Genomic DNA, 18,777 nt, shown 5'->3' with positions numbered 1-18,777 from the left:
GCGTTGCGAAGTTAATTTGAAATGATCTTCCTGAGAATAACAAAGGTTTCGGGGAAACGCCTGGAATTTGTCACTGAGCAGGCCAGACTCAGGACAAGCCCTCAGCGCAGAAATGACCAGGGCGGCCGCGTGGGCGCGGCCCTGCGGGGAAGGCCGGCCCGCCAGGCCCTGCTCCCCCGCAGCCGACTCGGGGAGGCCGCGCGAAGACAGGCAAGTTTACGTTTCAGTAAACGTGACAACTATGTCCCCGGCGCTAACAAGCAAAACTGACAGGAATCGACGTCCCCCAACCTGCCCTTGAATTTTGTCAGTGGCAGTTACTGCCGAGCTGGTGGGCGACGGTCCAGACACCACTGTGGCCCCCTGTCTTGAAGTCACGGGATGACAACTGCCCTGTGAAGAGTCACAGTTGCAAATGCAGAATGCAAAATGCAAAAGCCGGCTGCACGTGGTGGGCGCTGCGGGGAGACAGGAGACGGGGCGCATGCGGCTGGGCGCGCGCGGGGTCGGCGCGCTCGCGGGCTCGGCGCAGGCGGCCTCAGGCCGCAGGCCGAGAGAGGTGAATGACAGCAAGAGAGGCCCGAGCCGTGGGCGGTGTCCAGAGTCACAAACCCACGCACACTAACGGCCGGGCCCTGGGAGGGACCGGCTCCCCGCTCCTCGGAGTCACGTGGGGGTGGAGGGGCCACGGTGCCCTCTCTGGCCGCGCGCACGGATGGTCGCCCCCCCTCCCCCACGTCCTCCCTGTGTCTGAGCCGTCCTCGCTCCGTCCCTCAGTGGGGCGGAGACCAGCGCGTCACAGAGGATGGGCACGAGTGGCCAGGGACGCATAGATCTCGGCGGGATGAGGAGGATGGACCCGGGAGGCGCGGCGCTAAGTGACCGTGCGCGGCACACGGTCGGCGAGGGCCAGCTTTCGAAGTCCCACTGTCCTTCGGTTGAAGCACATGCTGTTTACACCTTCTGCATTGTCTTCTCAAGTGGAAGGGTTGTCGTTTTTCTGAAATGTGCAGAACTTACAGACACTCAGAGGCTGTTTTTAGTGCCGGTAGGTCTTCGGGCGGTTGTCTCGTCTCTGCAGACGCCATTCTCTGGGGTGCCGTCGCCGGAAGTTCCATGTGCTTCTTCACCTCTCTTCCCCTCGACAATCCGTGGGGAATCTCCGCCTGCGCCGTAATCACCGCCACCACAGTCACCACGGGCACCACCTCCACCACCATCACCACCACCACCACGGTCACCACGGCCACCACCTCCAACACCACCACCACAGTCACCACCTCCACCACCATCACCACCACCACCACGGTCACCACGGCCACCACCTCCAACACCACCATGACCGTTGACTCCGCCGCCGTATTTCAAATCGCACATAGTGAGCAAGAGAATGTCTTTTGCTCCTCGTTTCTCTGTGACAGGTTATGAACTATGTAAGGAGCAAGCCAACTCCTTATCATATTTCTATTTTATCTAAATATTATTTACGTCGAGACTAATTTCGTTAGGTGTCACCATGATATTTTTTAGGTCTTTGAAGAAGTTCTCTTTTGTACGTTTCGAGCTCTGACTTTCTTCCCGTTATTGAGAAGGCGACGTCTCCCTCCACGGATGGTCACTCACTCGCTCCATATCTGGTCACGGTCTCAGACGACTTCACTCCACGAACACTTCACTTGGTGCCCCGCCCCTGGAGGGCCAAAACGCGAGAGATTTTTTCTCGACTCATAATGACAACCCATCAGGGAAACATGTTAAGGTTTTTTTTATTATTAAAATTATTGGGCCGACATTGTTTAATAAAATCATACAGGTTTCAAGTGTACAAGTCAATACAGAAAGAAAGCTTAAAATTTCCCCTGCCTATAAATTGTTTCCTCATTTTCCACAGAGTCTTAGAAAAAGCTCTTTCCCCAGTGGATGATCTAGGTAAATTCGTTCTGTTACAACATAACTAATTAGGTAGTAAACAGTAGATTAGCAAAGTAAAACCATTGTCCTTCCAGGAAACCTTGGATAAAATTTTAGTAAATTTGGCTGATCCGGCTGCGCAGTCCACTGACCTCCGTGCGTGGGCAGCGTGGGAAGCTGGTCCCACAGGGGAAGGGCCAGTTGTGGCACTCTGTCCCTCGCTTTCTCTTCGACAGCACAGCAGAGCGGCCATGCACACCAAGCCGACCGTCACGGGGGTGAAGTGTTCAGGACGCTTCGGGCGCGAGGCTGGGCTGCGCGGTCCGTGTTCACTGGTGACCGAGAGGCGGAAGCGCCGGCGTGAAGGCTTCGCCCTCCGGGGGGGTTGGATCTGAAGGCTGGGCCCCCGGGGGACCCTGACGTGTTGTGAGCTCAGCGAGGACTCGGGAGGGAGCTGCGCCCCCCGCCCCGTGGACTGTTACTTGCTGTCCAGCTGTCCACCACAACTGTAATTCCGTCAAACAACCAATGAACTCAGACGTGTCAGGAGAGTTCATTTGCAGAGCGCTGTCTTTGACTTGCAAGGAATAAAGCACGAGGCTTTGTTTGTGCCGAGGACGATGCAAAACGATGCATCTGCTCGGTGTCTACGTGTAATAACCCGCATTTAAAGCAGATCCTGTTAGTGCACCTCACGGACCCAAAGAACTCTCGGGGAAAAACTGAACATTGACCTTAAGAGAAGACAAGACAGAAGCTCCTGGAGCAGCATCTCCAAGGCCGGTCTTAGATAAAGACAGTTAATTATGCTCACGGATATTTATTACCTCGAAGTGTCTGAATAAAATGTAGCTCTTACACTATTATCCAAGTAAGCCCAGCGATTTTAACTGGTCCTTTTTACTTCGTATTGATAATCTGTAAAGAAAAACATACATAAGCACGATTTCTCAAAACGCGACCGATACCCACCAGCATAACTTCTAAATGTAAAGAACAGCCCGAAAACGAACGACGAACTCATTTTCTTAGCCAATGTGACCTTCGCGAGAAGACAGCTTTTAAAGAACATTCAGCATGAACAATATAAAACTTTGGAGTTTTTTTTTTTTTTTACGAAAATTAAATGGATTGTCCACTAAATAATCGGCATTAAAATCCTTTAATGCACTTGCATAAAAAATTAACCCTAACAAATAAAACCAAGCCGTGGATCATTCGCCTCGGCTTATCTCTTTGATTACTGTATATTAATTAAGATGTGAATTACTGCTTGAAATAAAAGAATGCCTGAGACCCAAAAAGAATTAAAAATGGATGCTCGTAGCAGGAGACAATGAGGAGGGCGATTCAGGGAGCAATTGAAAAATGAATGTTTACTTTTAATGTTTTACTTTGCTATTTTCCTTAAGAGAAAATCTATATGAATTTATACTGTTTGCACTGTGCTGTTCGTCGGTAGCTAGACACAGCTGATCTACCGAGCTGGTCTTCGACTGGCGAGAAGGCCGGGCTCGATAATCCGTCTCAGCCCAGGTTAAGTGATGGAATTCATTTAAATGCCCCAGAAGTAATCATCCACAAAGAGTACATTATTTCTCTTTTATGAATTTTCAAACCTAATACTGATGGCTGGCATGCAATTAAACCTGATCAATATGTAATTTAGGAGGGCTGACATGTTTTCAAATTCTCAGAATATAGATTCTTTCAATATTGCAAGAGCTTAGTGAAATACTGAGCCTTTCTGAAATAGCTAAGGCAGTTCAGTACAGTACCAAAAAAAATAAATAAATAAGTTTAGCCCGATGGTGTAGAGTCATTATACCTAGAGACTAATTTTTGCACAGAAACCGTAACGGGGACGCGAAGGCTGCGTCGTCTCTGTCTTCCAAGCAGGAGACAAGGGACGCACAGGGTCCGGGGCTTTGTGAGCGCCGGGTGGTCATCTTCACGCACGAGCACTTTCACAGGCATCACGAACACGAGGCGGAGGGTCTCAGGAGCTGCCCTGCGACGAGGGGCCGTCCGCCTGCATTTATTTATTCACGAAGCTGTGTTTATCCGCCTGGAATCTAACTGAGACAGTCCCCACCTTCAGCCCCCGCAAAAAACGGGAGGCGAAGCCCGGGGCGGGCGGCGGCCGTAACGACCCTTTGTGTTAAGCTCATAAACAAAGGCTAGCACAGTGGCTTGTGACCTCGGAGGTGAAGGGCGCCTCTCCCCAGTATTACTAATTAGCCGGCTGTCATCTGCACAATAAGAATTACACTCGAGTCCCTGTGATTTGACAGGGTCCAATTTTAAACTTCATGCCTGAGGTCTGAACGTGCTCCTTCGCTCTCTGCGTTTGCAGAGGGCCGGGACCAGCAGACGGTGGCCGGCTGGCCTGTCCGAGCCCAGGGCCCGGGGCTGCCATGGCCTGGGTCCTCGGGGCCGGGCCTTATGCCGCCCAGGCCTCCCACCCTGGCGTGGTGGGGTCCTCTGCACTCTGACCTGCCGACAGTGTGGTTTTTTGTCAAAGGTTTATTCACTGCTCATTAAGCCGGTCTCTCTTTTTTGGGTGTCCCCAGCTGTGGGGACAGTCCCGTCCTTCACTCCCATGGCCCCGCACTCACTCACTCTGCCACCGTGGCGGGGGGCATGGCCACACGCTGGGCTTCCTCCTGGCCACGCCAAGGCCGAGTGGAGTGGGCAGGAGGGCGTTAATGCCTTCATCCCGGCGAGCCTGGCTCTCACCGCTTCCCGGAGCCGCATGCCCCCCGCGCCGGCCTGGGGTGGAGGGCACGAGGCCCGTCACTAAGGCACAGCTCGATAAGGGCTGGGAGTCGGGCAGGGAGGGCGGCCGTGCCCACGGCAGGCCCCGCCCGAGGCGACAGGATGTACAGTGGCCCCACGCGCTGAGGCGGGCGTGTGGAGGCCACATGGGCGCCCCGTGTGGACTGGGGGGTTCGGTGCATCTGAAAGATGCCTTGGAAATCTAAAATTCCCCTTTTGAAATTGAAAAGTTTATTTTACTATTGTGGAAAATTTTAGGTCAACAGAAAGGTAAAGACAGTAATATAAAATAGTTATTACATAGCCACCAAAAGCATTTAATTGGCGTGCACTTGGATGCTGGGAGGCCCCGGGGTGACAGGCAGCCTCTCCCGAGGGTCAGGGTGGGGGAGGGGGTTGCGCAGGCTGCTGACCCTCACTTCAGAGTTGACGGACGGGGAGGCCGTGCTGGGACGTCCTAGGCGAGTTAGTCATCGACGAACGTTCACTTGCTATATCCGCGTCAGTTTTTGTTATTGTTGAGTACAGAGTCGCGGACACGTTGAAGCCCCACTCCCTGTCCCCGAGGGTGCCATCGCTCTGAGGCCGGGGCATTCTTATGCATTACAGACTTTTGGCGACTGGGAGGCTGACGGACGGAGGCCACGGTGGCAGGAACGGAGCAGGCGGGCGCAGGGGACCGCGCTCCACGCCCTCTCCCGGCACAGTCAGTGCAGAAGGTGTTTAGGGGCAGTGTGAAAAAAACAAAAACAAAAACAAAAAAAAAACACGAAGAAACAGGGGCCCGGAGGGCAGCCGCATAAGCGCTTGGGTGACAAAGACAGCGTCGGCTTTCCCGGTGGACGGGAGGGGGGCGGGAGTGGCCGCAGGACTCGGGGGACGGGCCAGCCCCCGGGGGACAGCCGGTGGTGAGTCCATCGGGCGCAGCCTTTGGAAGCCTCGGTCGGATGCCATGGTGGGACCGGCCCTCGCGTTCGGCGGCGGGTGCCGGGGACATGCTTCGTGACGCGCGCCCCACGGTGGCCTGGCCGGGAGGGGGCCTTACAGACGGCGGCCCAGGCGGGACGCTGCTGCTGCTCCTCTCAGGGGACCCTCTCTACCTGCCGCTCGTCGCTCTGCATTCAAACGCCCACGTGCGCATCGCGTGTGCCGCGAAGGCCTAACCTCAGACGCCGCCCTCTCGCGAACATGTCTCCCGCGCGTCCCCGCTGGGGACAGTCCCAGGGAGAACCGCGTTGCCAGCACTTCCATCGGCAAAGCACTACCGGGACTCGACATCTCAACGATGTCTCAGACCTACTGAAATAACTGGATCTAGGCGAACACTCGAAAGTGAAAAGAAAAAGGCAGAAAAATCACTTCGGCAACCGAAGCTCTTCCGGTGGGGGCCGCGCCCGCCGCTAGACGTTTGCAGGGACAGTTTCCATCTCATATTTCATTTACGTGGACGCCATGGCAAGAAATTAAGAAGAACAAGGCCACGAGTTGACCGTCTGTGAGTAAACAAATGGCCTCTGCGAGTCACCTCCAGTAAGTCTTTTTTCTTAAAACGCTAAGCGCTATCTGGGATGTGTCATTTAGAAACGCCTGAGGTGGTAGGAAGGCAGAGACTCTCTCTGAGCCGTTTGCTGGTCGCTGGGACAGGAATGACAAAGGACTCTGTCCATCAGTTTTCAATACAGTGCTCGATAGCAGCAGGAAATTGATGGGGCGACCGCGGCTCCGCGCCGAGGAAACTTATGATGCGGACAAAAGCGCTTTCAATAAAAAGGCTTTTGATTTTCCAGGTGTCAAACTGTTTTAATATTAGGGCATTTCTAGGTCAATGAAGGGTTAACGTAGCATCATAAATCATATCTAAACGAGAGCGCTGAGCTTGCCGCGAGTAGAAAGTAGATTGTTAAGGTTAAAAAAAAAAAAGCATTAAAAAAAAATTACGAAATGGCACGTTATGAAAGTGATGCAGAGCCACGTTCATTCCCGGCCCCAGGCCACGCGGCAGACCAGAGAGTGACTGGCGGGCGACTTAGGAATGGATGACTCTGCTGTGTAAACGGAAGTTAACGGGCAGGGCCGGCCGCGGCCGTCCGGATGGACGACCGGGGCTTGGGGGACGCCACGGACAGCTCTGCTGGCCCCCCGGGAAGCCATCGTCTTCTCCCCAGCACGAACCCCGAGTCAGCTTGCTGTCGCCCCGGCCCGCCCGCCCGGCTCAGCGGGCGGGGTGCAGCGTGCGGTCCCTCCCCGGGTGCGAACACACAGTGAGGGCTGCAGCCGGCCGCGCGTCACCCGGCCAGGCTCGGCGAGCGTCCTGACTCCCGCTCGAGCCGCCGCCGGCCGCCCCGGCAGACAGCCCCCCTCCCCCCACGGCTGTTTCCAAGCCCTTCCCCATCTGGAAAGCTCCAGAAGAGTTGTTCTCTGCTGGTGGGGGTGGGGCAGACTATTAACTTTTTAACTAATTTAGGAAAAAAAATAATAATCCTTCGCCACCATTATTGTTGTCATTTAAAAATGTGACAAATTCAATTCAATAAGATTTAATGAAGAACAGAAAAACCAGGCGATAAGACACATCCGCCATCCTACTGGCCATTTGGCCTTGCTAGCCGCCGGCTGCAGCTGTGGGGGCCTCGCAGCTACGCTTTCGGAGAGAGGAGGACCCGCAGCTTCAAGCTGCAGCGGCACCCACGGGGCTGGCGAGGACACGGGCGGCCGCCCTCCGCCCAGGAAGGCCCCTCTAGGCCACAGTCCTACCCAACGAAACTTGGAGAGTGATGCGAACTCGGGCACAATTTGTCAGTTAAAATCTGCAAATCCTTGCAATACGCACGTGAGACAAATGGGCCGCGGGCGGGCGGGCGGCATCGACAGCCGGCAGAGAGCAATTTCCTGTCGCTTAATGAAGGACGGAGGAAGTGCCTGATGAAGCGCCCACTCCTTATGAGTGTGCGTGCGCGCGCGTTGCGTGTCTGCATGCGTGCGAGCGTGCACACGTGTGGGTGCTCACGTGTGCGCACGTGCGTGCACATGCATGTGTGCATTGTGCATGTGTGTGTGCGTGTGTGACTGCGCATGTGTGTGACCGTGCACGTGTGGGTGTGCACGTGTGTGTGAGCGTGCATGTGTGCGTGTGTGGGTGTGTGCATGTGTGTGGGTGTGCACGGGCGTGTGTCTAGGTGGCTGACAGAGAAAATGCACGCGTGTTGATGAGGACGTCATCTCCCCAGTTCAGACTTCTCAGGCAAGCAGTCACTGTTAAAAGCAATCTCATTTTATTGGGGATTCGTTTGGACAGTGCTGAACAAAGAATCAACTGAACTAGTAGCTAAAACAATACAAAATATTGTCATTTGTTATGGGTTTTCAGGCTTGCTTTTAATTCTAATGTAGCAAATATTATATATATATATGTGCATATCATTTTAGATTGCTTTATAAAAGATCCAATTAATTTAAACACCGCCCAGTCATAAGTACATATGGAAGGTGCTTAATAGCTATGGAATTTCTATGAGAATATTCTGTATTAAAGCACACAATGCAATGATGCATCCTTTTGCCCCAATGACCATTACGTTTATTACTTTTTATTAATTAATGTTTTGAATTGAGACCATGAACCTGATAAACAACTCACAAAATTCAACTATATAAAAAGGTAAATTTGAACATTTTTAAATTAGATCAGGGTTCTAGAAATCAACTGGATGAAATATAACTATTTAATAACTTATGAATGTTGAACACACAATTCCTGCAGCGTAGTTAATCTGAACCCATGGAAAAGGACGGGTCAGTTCCTCTTTTTCACGACTAAAGTTTTCGGGAGACGGGGCTGCGGGGAGACGGTGCCTCCCGCAGCCGCGCTACCGCCCCTTCCGCCCCGCCCCCCCACGCAGCCCCACCACGACCGCCGCCGCCCCCGCCCCCGCACCTGTCCCCCGCAGCCGCACCGCCGCCCCCCACCGCCGCTGCGACCCGCCCCCCCCGCCCTGTAGCCGGGCTACGTGGCTCTCTGTCACCCCCCCCCCCACCCCCCGCTCCGCAGCTGTGCGGGCAGTACTGCTCCCCGACGTGCTGCGAGATCATTTAATAATAAAAATGTAACAACGATGTCATAAAATGTGGGTACAAAACCTCGAAAGCAAACGTCTTTACAGAACAAAACGCTCGTGAGCACCATGAAAACCGCTCAGGCACGAAAACGACCCATGAGGTGTGTATTATAACAAAACCAATTTTACGTGCATCGTGGGCGACACCCATCATCCGCGAGCCAGCGCAGGCGGCCAGGTTGGACACGCGGTGGTCACAGAAGAGTCTGTGCCGTGAGTGGCTGGTCCCAGCACATAGTGGGGACCTGGGCGCAGCCTGGAGGACTCAGGGACCCCGCCAGGGGTCAGGACAGCCCGGGGTCAGGACAGCCCACGCCCCTCCGTGGGGAGAAGCACGAGCAGCTTCTGCGATAAAGAGCAAACCGAAATGGAAAAAAATAAATATGTTTTGCACTGGATAAAGGTTACGAAGTTGGCTCAAAAGCAGAGCGTTTACCAGTTCCAGATGGACTCGAAGGGCCGGGGCGGGCCGAGGCGGTCTGAGGCGGAGGTCCCTTGCGCGCTGCGGCATCTGACGCCCTCGTCTGGCTTCAGGCCAGGACTGAGCGTCCGTCGTCAGCGGCGGGTTTTCCGCACACGGGGACGTGTGACCCTCGGTCCAGCGCGGGCGCCGAGGCTCCCAGTCGGGCGGGCGCGCTGACGGCTGGTCCCCGCCGTCACCCTCTGTGCTCACGCCGCACGCGTCCCTTTGCATCCCGGACTCTCTGGCGGTGAATGGGGGGATGGGCGTGGCCGCGCAGGTCGCCTGGGCTGAGCTCACGGCGCTGTCAGTGCGTGGTGGCCAGCCGCCCGCGCCCCCTGGCTAGTCCGCGTCGCAGGCCTTGTCCGTGGAATGACTCCCGTCTCTCCACGGGAGCCCGACCCGAGGCACTGGCAAAGCCGCTCCCGATGCCACGCCCACGGCGCGCGCCGGGCCTGGCGTGTCCCGTAACTTAGCTTCCCGGACGCGGTTACGGCTCCGTGACCAGGGACGCGGCGGTGGCAGCAGCTGTGTGGCAGGGAGGAGTTCCGGGGCCAGGGTCTCTAGTAACAAATGCGTTTCCCACCCCCCAGAGCAGGTGGCAGCCTGCCAGTCGATGCGCGAGTTTCTCTACAACGACGATTTTACGGACAAATTCTGGACTCCTGTGGATGCCGCGTCGCGTTTCTGCGACCACTTTGCAGACGGGCAGAGCGGGAAGGCGTGACTTGCTGCCCCAAGCCGAGCGGCTCTGCTTTCAGAGTAACTGGACCCTTCTAAAACCAAACACTTGACTTCTTTAAAGGAGAAATTTGCTTCGACCACAGAAATTTAACCCAAACCCCTGCTTTTCCCAGCAGGTCTAAGAGTAACCCATACCACACACGGGTGGGATTCGGAGTGAAGTCGCTAGTGAAGGCGTCCGCTGCCCGAGCGCAACGATCGCGTTTTCTTCGCGGCGACTCTCAGGGCGCCTCGCACGGCCGAGGTTCCCAGACGCGCGCGTTGCTGTCGCGCTGAACCCTGACGCCGCATCGCACACGGCTGCAGCAGCTGTGTCCGGGGCCGTGACATGCCGCTGTCAGCGTGGAAAGTTCTCCCCAGACGGCCCGGGCTCCCCTGGGCCAGGTGGAGGCATCGGGAAAAACCCGCCCCTAGACGACCGCACCGCAGGAAGAGGGGTGGGGCGAGGCGGGTGACAGGCGGGCGCCGGCCGCGTGGCCGGGCGGGGCAGCAGGAGCGGGGCCCGGGCGGCCGCGGGGGAGCAAACAGCGGGCGGAGGAGCGGCCCCGCAGACGACTGGCGGGGCAGCGGGAGCGGAGGAGGCCCCGCAGGCAGAGCGGTGGCCAGCGCCAACCCAAGCTCAGCCTGCTGACCCTGGGACTCGCGTCAACGCCGCAGGTCTGAGCAGGCGAGGCGCCCCTCACCGCGTCACCCCGGCGTCGTGCGCACCTCGGCGGCGTGGGCCGCCGCTCGCCTGGGGGCCGGAGGGACCGTTAGATTTCCTAAACGCAGCAGAAACGGCGCGCACGTCCCTCTCGCGGACGGTTCCCGGGCCTCTGGCCACGGCGTCCTTCGTGCTGTCCCTGAGCTCAGCATCCTGGACAGGGCAGAGAGGTCACGCTGGTGGCCTGAAGCTCGCTTCTCCAGGAAACGTCGGCGCGAGCGTGGCCGCCTCGTGGGGAGTGCCAGCCCCTCCCCCACACCCCCACGCCCTGGCTCGTGCCGGCGTGAGCTTTCTCCTGGGACGCCTTCCTGGGGTGACTTAGTGACCTGGTCCTGCTTCTGAGCTGGGCACACTGGCCTGCTTTGTTGCCCGGACCGCAGCAAGGCCCTCAAGGCCACGCTGTTGTACATGAAAACCAACACAGTTATTTCTAAATCTCGAAAAAAGGACATCGAGCACAAAATGAAGATAATTCTTCAACCTCAGCTAAGTGAGGTCTTTTTCACGGGAAGTGTGGGGCATACGAGCGACGCGATTCGCCATTTGCGGTGAGTGCGGACCGAGCCGTTCGCTTCGCAGTAACACGCGGTCTCCGCCCGCCCCGTGGTTTGCTGGGAAACGCGACCCGGCGGCGAAGGGCTCGTCGGAGCGGCAGAGCTTCGCTGCTGCGCTCAGAATGTCCTCGGGGGCCCCGCACTACGTCTCCGTTTTTAGATCGCCCCCTTTTGCATTTCTTGGCCACACACGCACACAGAGGGTGCCTTCACCGCGAGGAAGCTTATTTAAAATACAGAAATGAACGCAGCCTGTGATATTCTCCGAGAGACATTTTTTTGCCAAATTTTCCCAAGTTTTGTCTCAGGGCATACGCTGCACAGACAGGTGATGACACATTTTCTATGTCCTTCCCCTCCCCCGACAAAACAACAAAGCAACGACCCCCCCTTTCACCATCCACGCAGGAGACCGAGCGGGGCGGCCCAGAAGGCTCCCCCACAACCGTCGCTTTCCTGGTGTAAACACCGGTCTGATCCGAATATAGTGTATTATTGGATTTCTAATTTTCTGTGGAAAGACCAGGCTACGTTGAGCAGCCTTGAGCAAGCTGTCACAGATGAGACCAATGAGCACATCCTGACTCTGCACACGGCGAGGGTTGCCTAGGATACGCTGCCGAGGGACCAGGGTCAGGAGTCAAACTGACCAATATTGAGTAAATTGCATTGGTTTGAATGATTCCCCGTGAGCTAGTAATGATACGGCGAGCACCTAGTTAGGCCTGCAGACAGATAAACCGCACGACGGAGCATTGACAGCAGCGAGGGGCGAGGGGCGTACACGTGTCGGCTCGTGGGGCGTGTGTGCGTGCGTGTGTGTGCGTGTGTCCGTGTGGAACACACAGAATGTATACACAGCAGCCAATGCGGCAATGAGTTAGGCAGACAACAAGTCTACAAAACTACGACAAGGTTGTGTATCCATCTTCACGTGTTTTTAGCTGACATTACATCAGCAGGATGTACCAAGCCAGGCAAAAACGACTATTATACGCGGATGACCAAAAAAAATCCTTCGCTGTATTGTTTTGTATTTTGATTTTCACAGCCAATTTTTTTGTTGCAAGACATATGATTTTTTCAGTGTGACAACTAGAGAAATATGATCTAAAGGATTATTATTTTTCATAACAACCTCCACAAACTGTCTCAACGATATGATATATAAAAAGCGAATTACAGATTTCAGAGGTCAGCGTAAAGCCTAAAAAGGAAAGATCGAGTTCAGTGGTAGTCTTCTTAATAAACGTTCTTCTAATCGTTGAAATTAATACTTTTTCCGTAAGTGATCAATGCATCGATCCATAGTGCAGTCTTCCCATTATTAAACTAGCTAATTACGTGTTCTGCACGGTTTCCAGCAAACCCCTTGCTTGCCCCCCTTTGCCTCCATCCGCTGGGTCTTTCCGCATAGTTTGTCATCGTGACTTAAGTCCATCATAACTCAAGAGTTAAAGATCATGCATTTGACTAATGGTAGAGCCTGGAATGGCAAGAGATTGAGAGCACGCCATCTCAGCTGTGCGACTCGGAGGGGGTGGACAAGAGCAGATACCCCACGGTGTCCGAGCCTGGAGCCTCCTTCCTGAGCGTCCAGCTTCCCATGTAAAGCCCACCCGCCGTCCGCCCACATACACCTGCGACGGTGAACTCGCAGCTGAATTCAAGTGGGAAAAGAGGCTGCGATAGATAATTTCCCAGTAAACCAAGTCTGCTTTTCTTTAGCTCACAGGCAACGTGGTTAAAAATCTAAGATTCTACCAACTTTAATTTAAAGTTGAGCAAAGAAGTCAGGGAAAATAGGGCAAATGAAAGTGGAAGGTAAATGAGGCTGGTTTTCTGCCCGTGCGAGGTTCAAGGCAACGTGAAGATACTGTACGAGAGTGGATTTACAATCTAAAAAAAAAAAAGTGCTTCCTCCCTTTTTAATCATCCTTTCTCCTGAGTGTATGTTTTCCAAAAATGACTTTAATCGCAGTTTCTGAACCTTGGTAGGATTTACAGTCTCGGCTGGGAGAACGTTCTTCTGTGTATGTAATGACCGGGCGTGGGGCTCGTTTGTGCATGAGGACGACCCACCCGCCGGCAGAGCGCCCTGCAGTGTTCTGATGCGTATCTAAGCGACTTGCCTGTGCCACATAATTTATTTCTCTAAAAATTTCTTTGTTTCCATTTTTTTTTAATTGGAAAAGAAGTCAAATTTGGTTGCTTTAAAAAAAAAGAGGGGGTCACAGCTATTTATATTTTAAGGAAGATGGTGTGGTGCTCTTTCTAAATCTAAAGAAAAGGAAAAAAAAATGGCCAGTACGTTTCTAGATAGATGGTTAAGAAAAGGATCATTCTGAGTCTGGAGCAGTACATTTATAAAAACGCTGAGTTTTGTCTCTGTTCAATTGGAATACTGACCAGGGGGAAGCTGCAGGCAAGATAATTAAGTTTCCTTTGCTAATTTAGTTCTTTGTAGCATCTCCCAGCAATCTTTTCTAAGTGGCTCCTGCCCGGCTGTGTCACCTTCTGTGCTGACTGTCTGCCGAGGTGAGAGAGGCCGGCCCGGGGTCCCCGGGGAGCCGAGGCGCTGCCTGCTGGAAGGGTGCTGCCGGGCGTCCTCGGCAGGCTCGCTCCGCGTCACACGTCCCCCAGCCTACACTAATTACACTGCGATTTCAGGATGAGTTGCAATAGGAATGTGATTTATGAGGAGGGTGCTAGAGAAAGTCTATAGCGAATAACAGAGAGGAAAATTAATACATCACAGCTCTTTTCACAGAAAGAAAGAACCTTCTTTGTAAGGTGAACCATTAAAAACACGGTTAGCCCACTCACGCCTTGGCAGCAAACCCGCTCCTCACTTAGATTTAAACTGACAGGTAGCAGGCATGTGGTCCCCACACCGCGCTCCTGCACAAGGGGGAGAAGCCTCGTGCAGTTCCCGTGCCCTGCACCGGACGCTGCACGCCGAAGGACACCCGCAAACGGGGGACGGTGGCCTCAAGCCTGTCTCCCAAGTGCCGTTTTGGAAATCAATCACCTGATGCTATTAAAAACGCCTTCGGGGAAAATGTCTTGTAGGTAAATATTCTAAGACCGATAATGCTTAATCAGGTGACCTTTGTTCTCTGGCTTCTGTCCTCTTCTGGCCGTGGGCGCTGCCACTCTGGTTTCACCCCAAAGGCACCTTCTCCCCATCCTGCAGCGTCACCCAGGCCCCGGGTGGCACCAGCGCCTGCAGCCCAACGACCCCCGAATCAGCCCTCTCCCTTGCCTCCCCCACCCACGGGGCGTTCTCTGAGACTGTCACCCGTCCTCTGTCTACACACCTCGGTCTAAGTGCGTAGCCGTTTTCTGGCAGATTAGAAATAGGAACTGCAGATTCCGCGTTTTGACATTTCTCACCGCGGGCTAGACACTGCCATCTGCACCGCCTTCCAAATGCCGAGGGGCCACGTGCACACGAACGAACTGGGTTTCTACTAAACGAGCCATCACAGATATACCCGAGAGTCCCCGCAACACATCTATCATGTGTACAATGATGGAAATTATAAATAACTAAAACTATCCAAGAACAAACTATGGTTAAAAATAATGGTGAACATATTGTAGTATATCACGGGATTGTTAAATGGCTACACAGGAGACATTAACTGGCATGGAACAAGTTTGCTTTATATTTGGGTGATGATCCGGTACATGCAGATCTTGTATATTAGGTCATTAATGTATTATTTATCCGTGTGTTTAAATTTATGTAGAGGAAATCCATCTACACGCCGTAAATTTGTTTGGTCCCCTCTGGGTGTCAGGCATTGTGCTGTGCGGTTCCTACGTGGAAAATTACATCCGCAACGACACATGATACTTAGGACGGAACGAACGTATTACGAATGGTGAAAAACAGCGGTTACCTCCAGAAGCAACGGTTACAGCCATTCGAGCATTTTTAAATTTCTTGTTTCCGCTTTGTTATATGTTGCAGATCATTGAAAGTGTCAATTGTGTAATTAGAAACAAAAAAATAAATAAAACTCATGCCCGCCTCCCTCGGAAGTGTCCCGGATCCGCCCCCTTCCCTCTTCCGGCTGGTTAATGACCCGCCGAGGACATTGTGTCCTTTCCGGCTTCTTTCCTCCTGCTGAAACCGCCTCTACTGGGTCACCGAATTCCGTCCTCTCCTCTTTGAAAGTCCTCTGGCTGTCGTGAGCTTGACCGAGGGCCTGGTGTCTCTATTCTATACTATGTGTCCCGGGGGGCGGAAGGCCAGCTCCCTCCGGGCAGCCGGGGCTTCGCTGTCGCCCACAAGGCCGCCGCCGGCTCCGAGCCGCGTCCTTCCCGGTTTCTTACCGCCCTTCCGTGGCCACCACGCTCAGCTAGAGTGAGTCTCCCCCGATGACATCTGTTCTCAGCGCCCATCTAAAATGTCACCTTCTCCTTCGAGCTGCCCATAACCGCGCGTGAAGGCGTCAGCCTTGCTTCTGCGCGCGTCGCCGCTCCGAGGCCGCTGTCCCCCGACGCGGGAGCGCCCACTGGCCCGCCAGTCCCCGCGCCTGCGTGGTCCGCGGCCCCCACGCGCGCTCGGCACTCCCGGCCCGGGCCCCTCCCCCCTGAGGAGTCGGAGTCACTCTCAGCTCCTCCCGGGGACCTCTCCATGACGGGAGAGGGGACTGCGTGGGTTCCGCGTAGATGGGACCCAGGGGCGCGGAGGGCGACATCAGGTCTGCGTGCCTCGGACCCCGCGGGAGTCGCGGCAGCCGCCGAACCCTGCGCCCCAGCCCGCGCCCCGCTCGCGCCCCACGGGGCCCGCCAGCTCGCCCCGTCCCTGCCCCAGCCTGTCCCTGCCCCCTCGAAGACGCCCACGCCTGCGGGGACAGCCCCGGTGAAAACCGCCGCAAATCGTGCCACCTGGGCGAGCCCCGCGTTGCTGGCACGAACCGCGACGGAGTTCCAGCGCGCCCCACGACGCGGTCCGTCCACGGTGCGGACACGAGCCGGGACCCGGGACCAGGGCGGGCGCCCGGCAGCTGGGGACGCGGGCTCTCAGCGGGGTCGTCGTCCGCGCGTCCGCGTCGGGTCCCAGGGGTCGCGTATGTCCACGCTCGAACGCGACAGCAGAGCTCCCGTCCTGGGCGCGCCACGGCGACGGCTCGGACGGGTCGGGACCTGACCGCCGCGTCTCGACGCCGCCACCGTGCCCGCGTGTCACGCGCCTCTTCCCAGCGACAGCGCGGGCCCCCTCGCCCTCCCTCAGGTCCACGCGGTGGCCGCGCAGAGGGCGCGTAGGAAGCCAGCGGGTGTCAGGGCGCGGGGCTCACGGCGCAGCGTCCGCGCCGCCCGCTCGCTGCCTCCTCGCCGCAGCATCCGCTGCCATTGACGCGCACTGTCCGCCAGTGTCCCCACTGTACTCAGCGGGAGGGCACTGGGCGTCCGTGTGTGGCCCCCCCCCGGCAGGACCCGGGTCGTTAGGCTCCGTGGGGCCGAGCCGAGCGCGTGTGGGGAGGCGGCGAGCCGCAGGGGCGTGGGGCGCGTGCGCGCGACGCTGCCGGACCCGACGTCCCCGCGCTCCGGGGCCGCTGCGGGCGCGTTCCGGGAAGGGGGCAGCTCCACCTGTGTCCGGTAACGAGCGTGTTCTTTGGTACATCTGGGGGACCCACCGTTGAAAGAACCGTTGATGGGGCGCAGAACCGGGCTTTGGGGGTTCCTAATCCACCTGCTTGTTCAAACCGAAGGTCAACTCTGTCGTCCTGGACCCAAGCATGAGAGCTGATCTTTGCAGGACATAATGAAATCTCCTTGGCTCAGAGTCTCGAAAGGTCAGATAAATTCTCATTTCCCTAAAACGGCTTCGGTTGCAATCCCTCGGAGGAAAAGCGAGGCCTGGTGGGGGCTCCCGCGGATTCTGAGACGGTGGCTCTGGGGCCAGCAGAGCGGAGCCTGGGTCCTGCCCAGACCTGGGGCGTAGGGGGAGGACAGGCTGCTGTCCCCTGTGCCCACTGCCTCATCTGTAAAGTGGCGATGCTCAGAGCCTGTCTCAGGGAATGACTGGAGACACCGAGCCGCGCGGCTTCTGGAAATGGTCCCCGGGCGACGGGTTTATCCTTAGACATCCTGCACCCCATGCGAAGGTCCTCACGCTCCACCTGAAGGCGAGCGAAAGCGCATTTAAATCAAAAGCATCATTCGGATGTGACTATTACTAATGCAACCGAAGCCCTTTGAAAGATGTAGACCTTTTATTAATCATAGTCAGGCTTTGAGATTTAATTATTAAAAATATTTAATTTACATAAATCCTTCAGGCCACGAATCTCCCTGTTACACGTTTTCCCAGGACAATATTATCAAGAATATATTGAAATTAAAGAAGACCGAAGTGAACTGCACGTTAGAAAGAGGCAACGTACGTTTATTCACATGACGCACATCCCTGGTTTTAGAGAGGAAGTGCCGGATGGGGGTTGAAAAGTCAGTTAGTTACACTCTGACTCCTATTAGCGTTAAAAATGAAACGCCGGAAACTCAGGGCTGGAGAGGCGCCTCCCCCGCTGGACGCCGGCTGCCTGTTAAGTACAGTACAGGCTGGGGCTGCAGCTTCACCCTTATTACAGGAGGTAATGAGGCCTTAAATTGGGGGAAATTTAAATACTATGGTATTTTATTGGTATAACTTTCCAAAATGATTGCCGAGGAAGCTATTAAATGGATAATTCATCAGAACGAGAGACAGTGGAATCAGTGGGATTAAAAATAACCCTTGTTCCTAAAAAATCAGTCCCGCCGCCGCCCACCCGCCAGGCACCCGCAGCCCCGGCCGAGCCCTTCCGCCTCTGCTCCAGCCACGTGCTGGCCCACGGTTTCACCGCCGGCAGCCTGTCCTCTGTACCGATGCGTCTGTGTCTGTCTTATTTGTCCATTTATTTTCTTCTTAGATCCCACCTCTAAGCGAGATCGTGGCACGTGTCTCCCTGTTCGACTTATTCTACGTAACAAAACACCCCCCAGGTCCACCCTCATCGTTGTTGGAACGGCAAGCGCCTCGTTCCTTTCCTGGCCGAGTAACAGTCTGCGGCGTGTCCGCGCCAGCTCTTCTCCGTCCCCCACTGCTGCCGGGCGCTTCGGGGGTTTCCGCGGCCCGGCTGCTGTGAATCGTGCGGCGGTGCGCGTGGAGGACAGACATCTTTTCCAATTAGTGTTTTGGATTTCTTCAGGCGAATGGCCGGAAGCAAAATTTCTGGGTCATGTAATAGATCTATTTTTAATTTTTTTGAGGACCCTCTGTACAGTCTTCCGCAGCGGCTGCACCGACCTGCAGTCCCACCAACAGAGCGCGAAATGCTCGACGTCACTGGCCATCGGGGAAATGCAAACCAACCACCACGCGACACCACCACGCACCCCGCAGAATGGCCCTCACCCGCAAGACGACAGATGACAAGCGTCGGCGAGGACGCGGGACCGGGGACTTCGCACGTCTAACGCACTCTTTGCCCACCCAGTGACCCAAGTCATTGACTC

This window comes from Rousettus aegyptiacus, unplaced genomic scaffold, assembly GCF_014176215.1.
Source record: "Rousettus aegyptiacus isolate mRouAeg1 unplaced genomic scaffold, mRouAeg1.p scaffold_m13_p_12, whole genome shotgun sequence".
Lineage (NCBI taxonomy): Eukaryota > Metazoa > Chordata > Mammalia > Chiroptera > Pteropodidae > Rousettus > Rousettus aegyptiacus.
The sequence above is the reverse complement of the archived record's forward strand: the minus strand, read 5'-3'. Positions refer to the sequence as shown.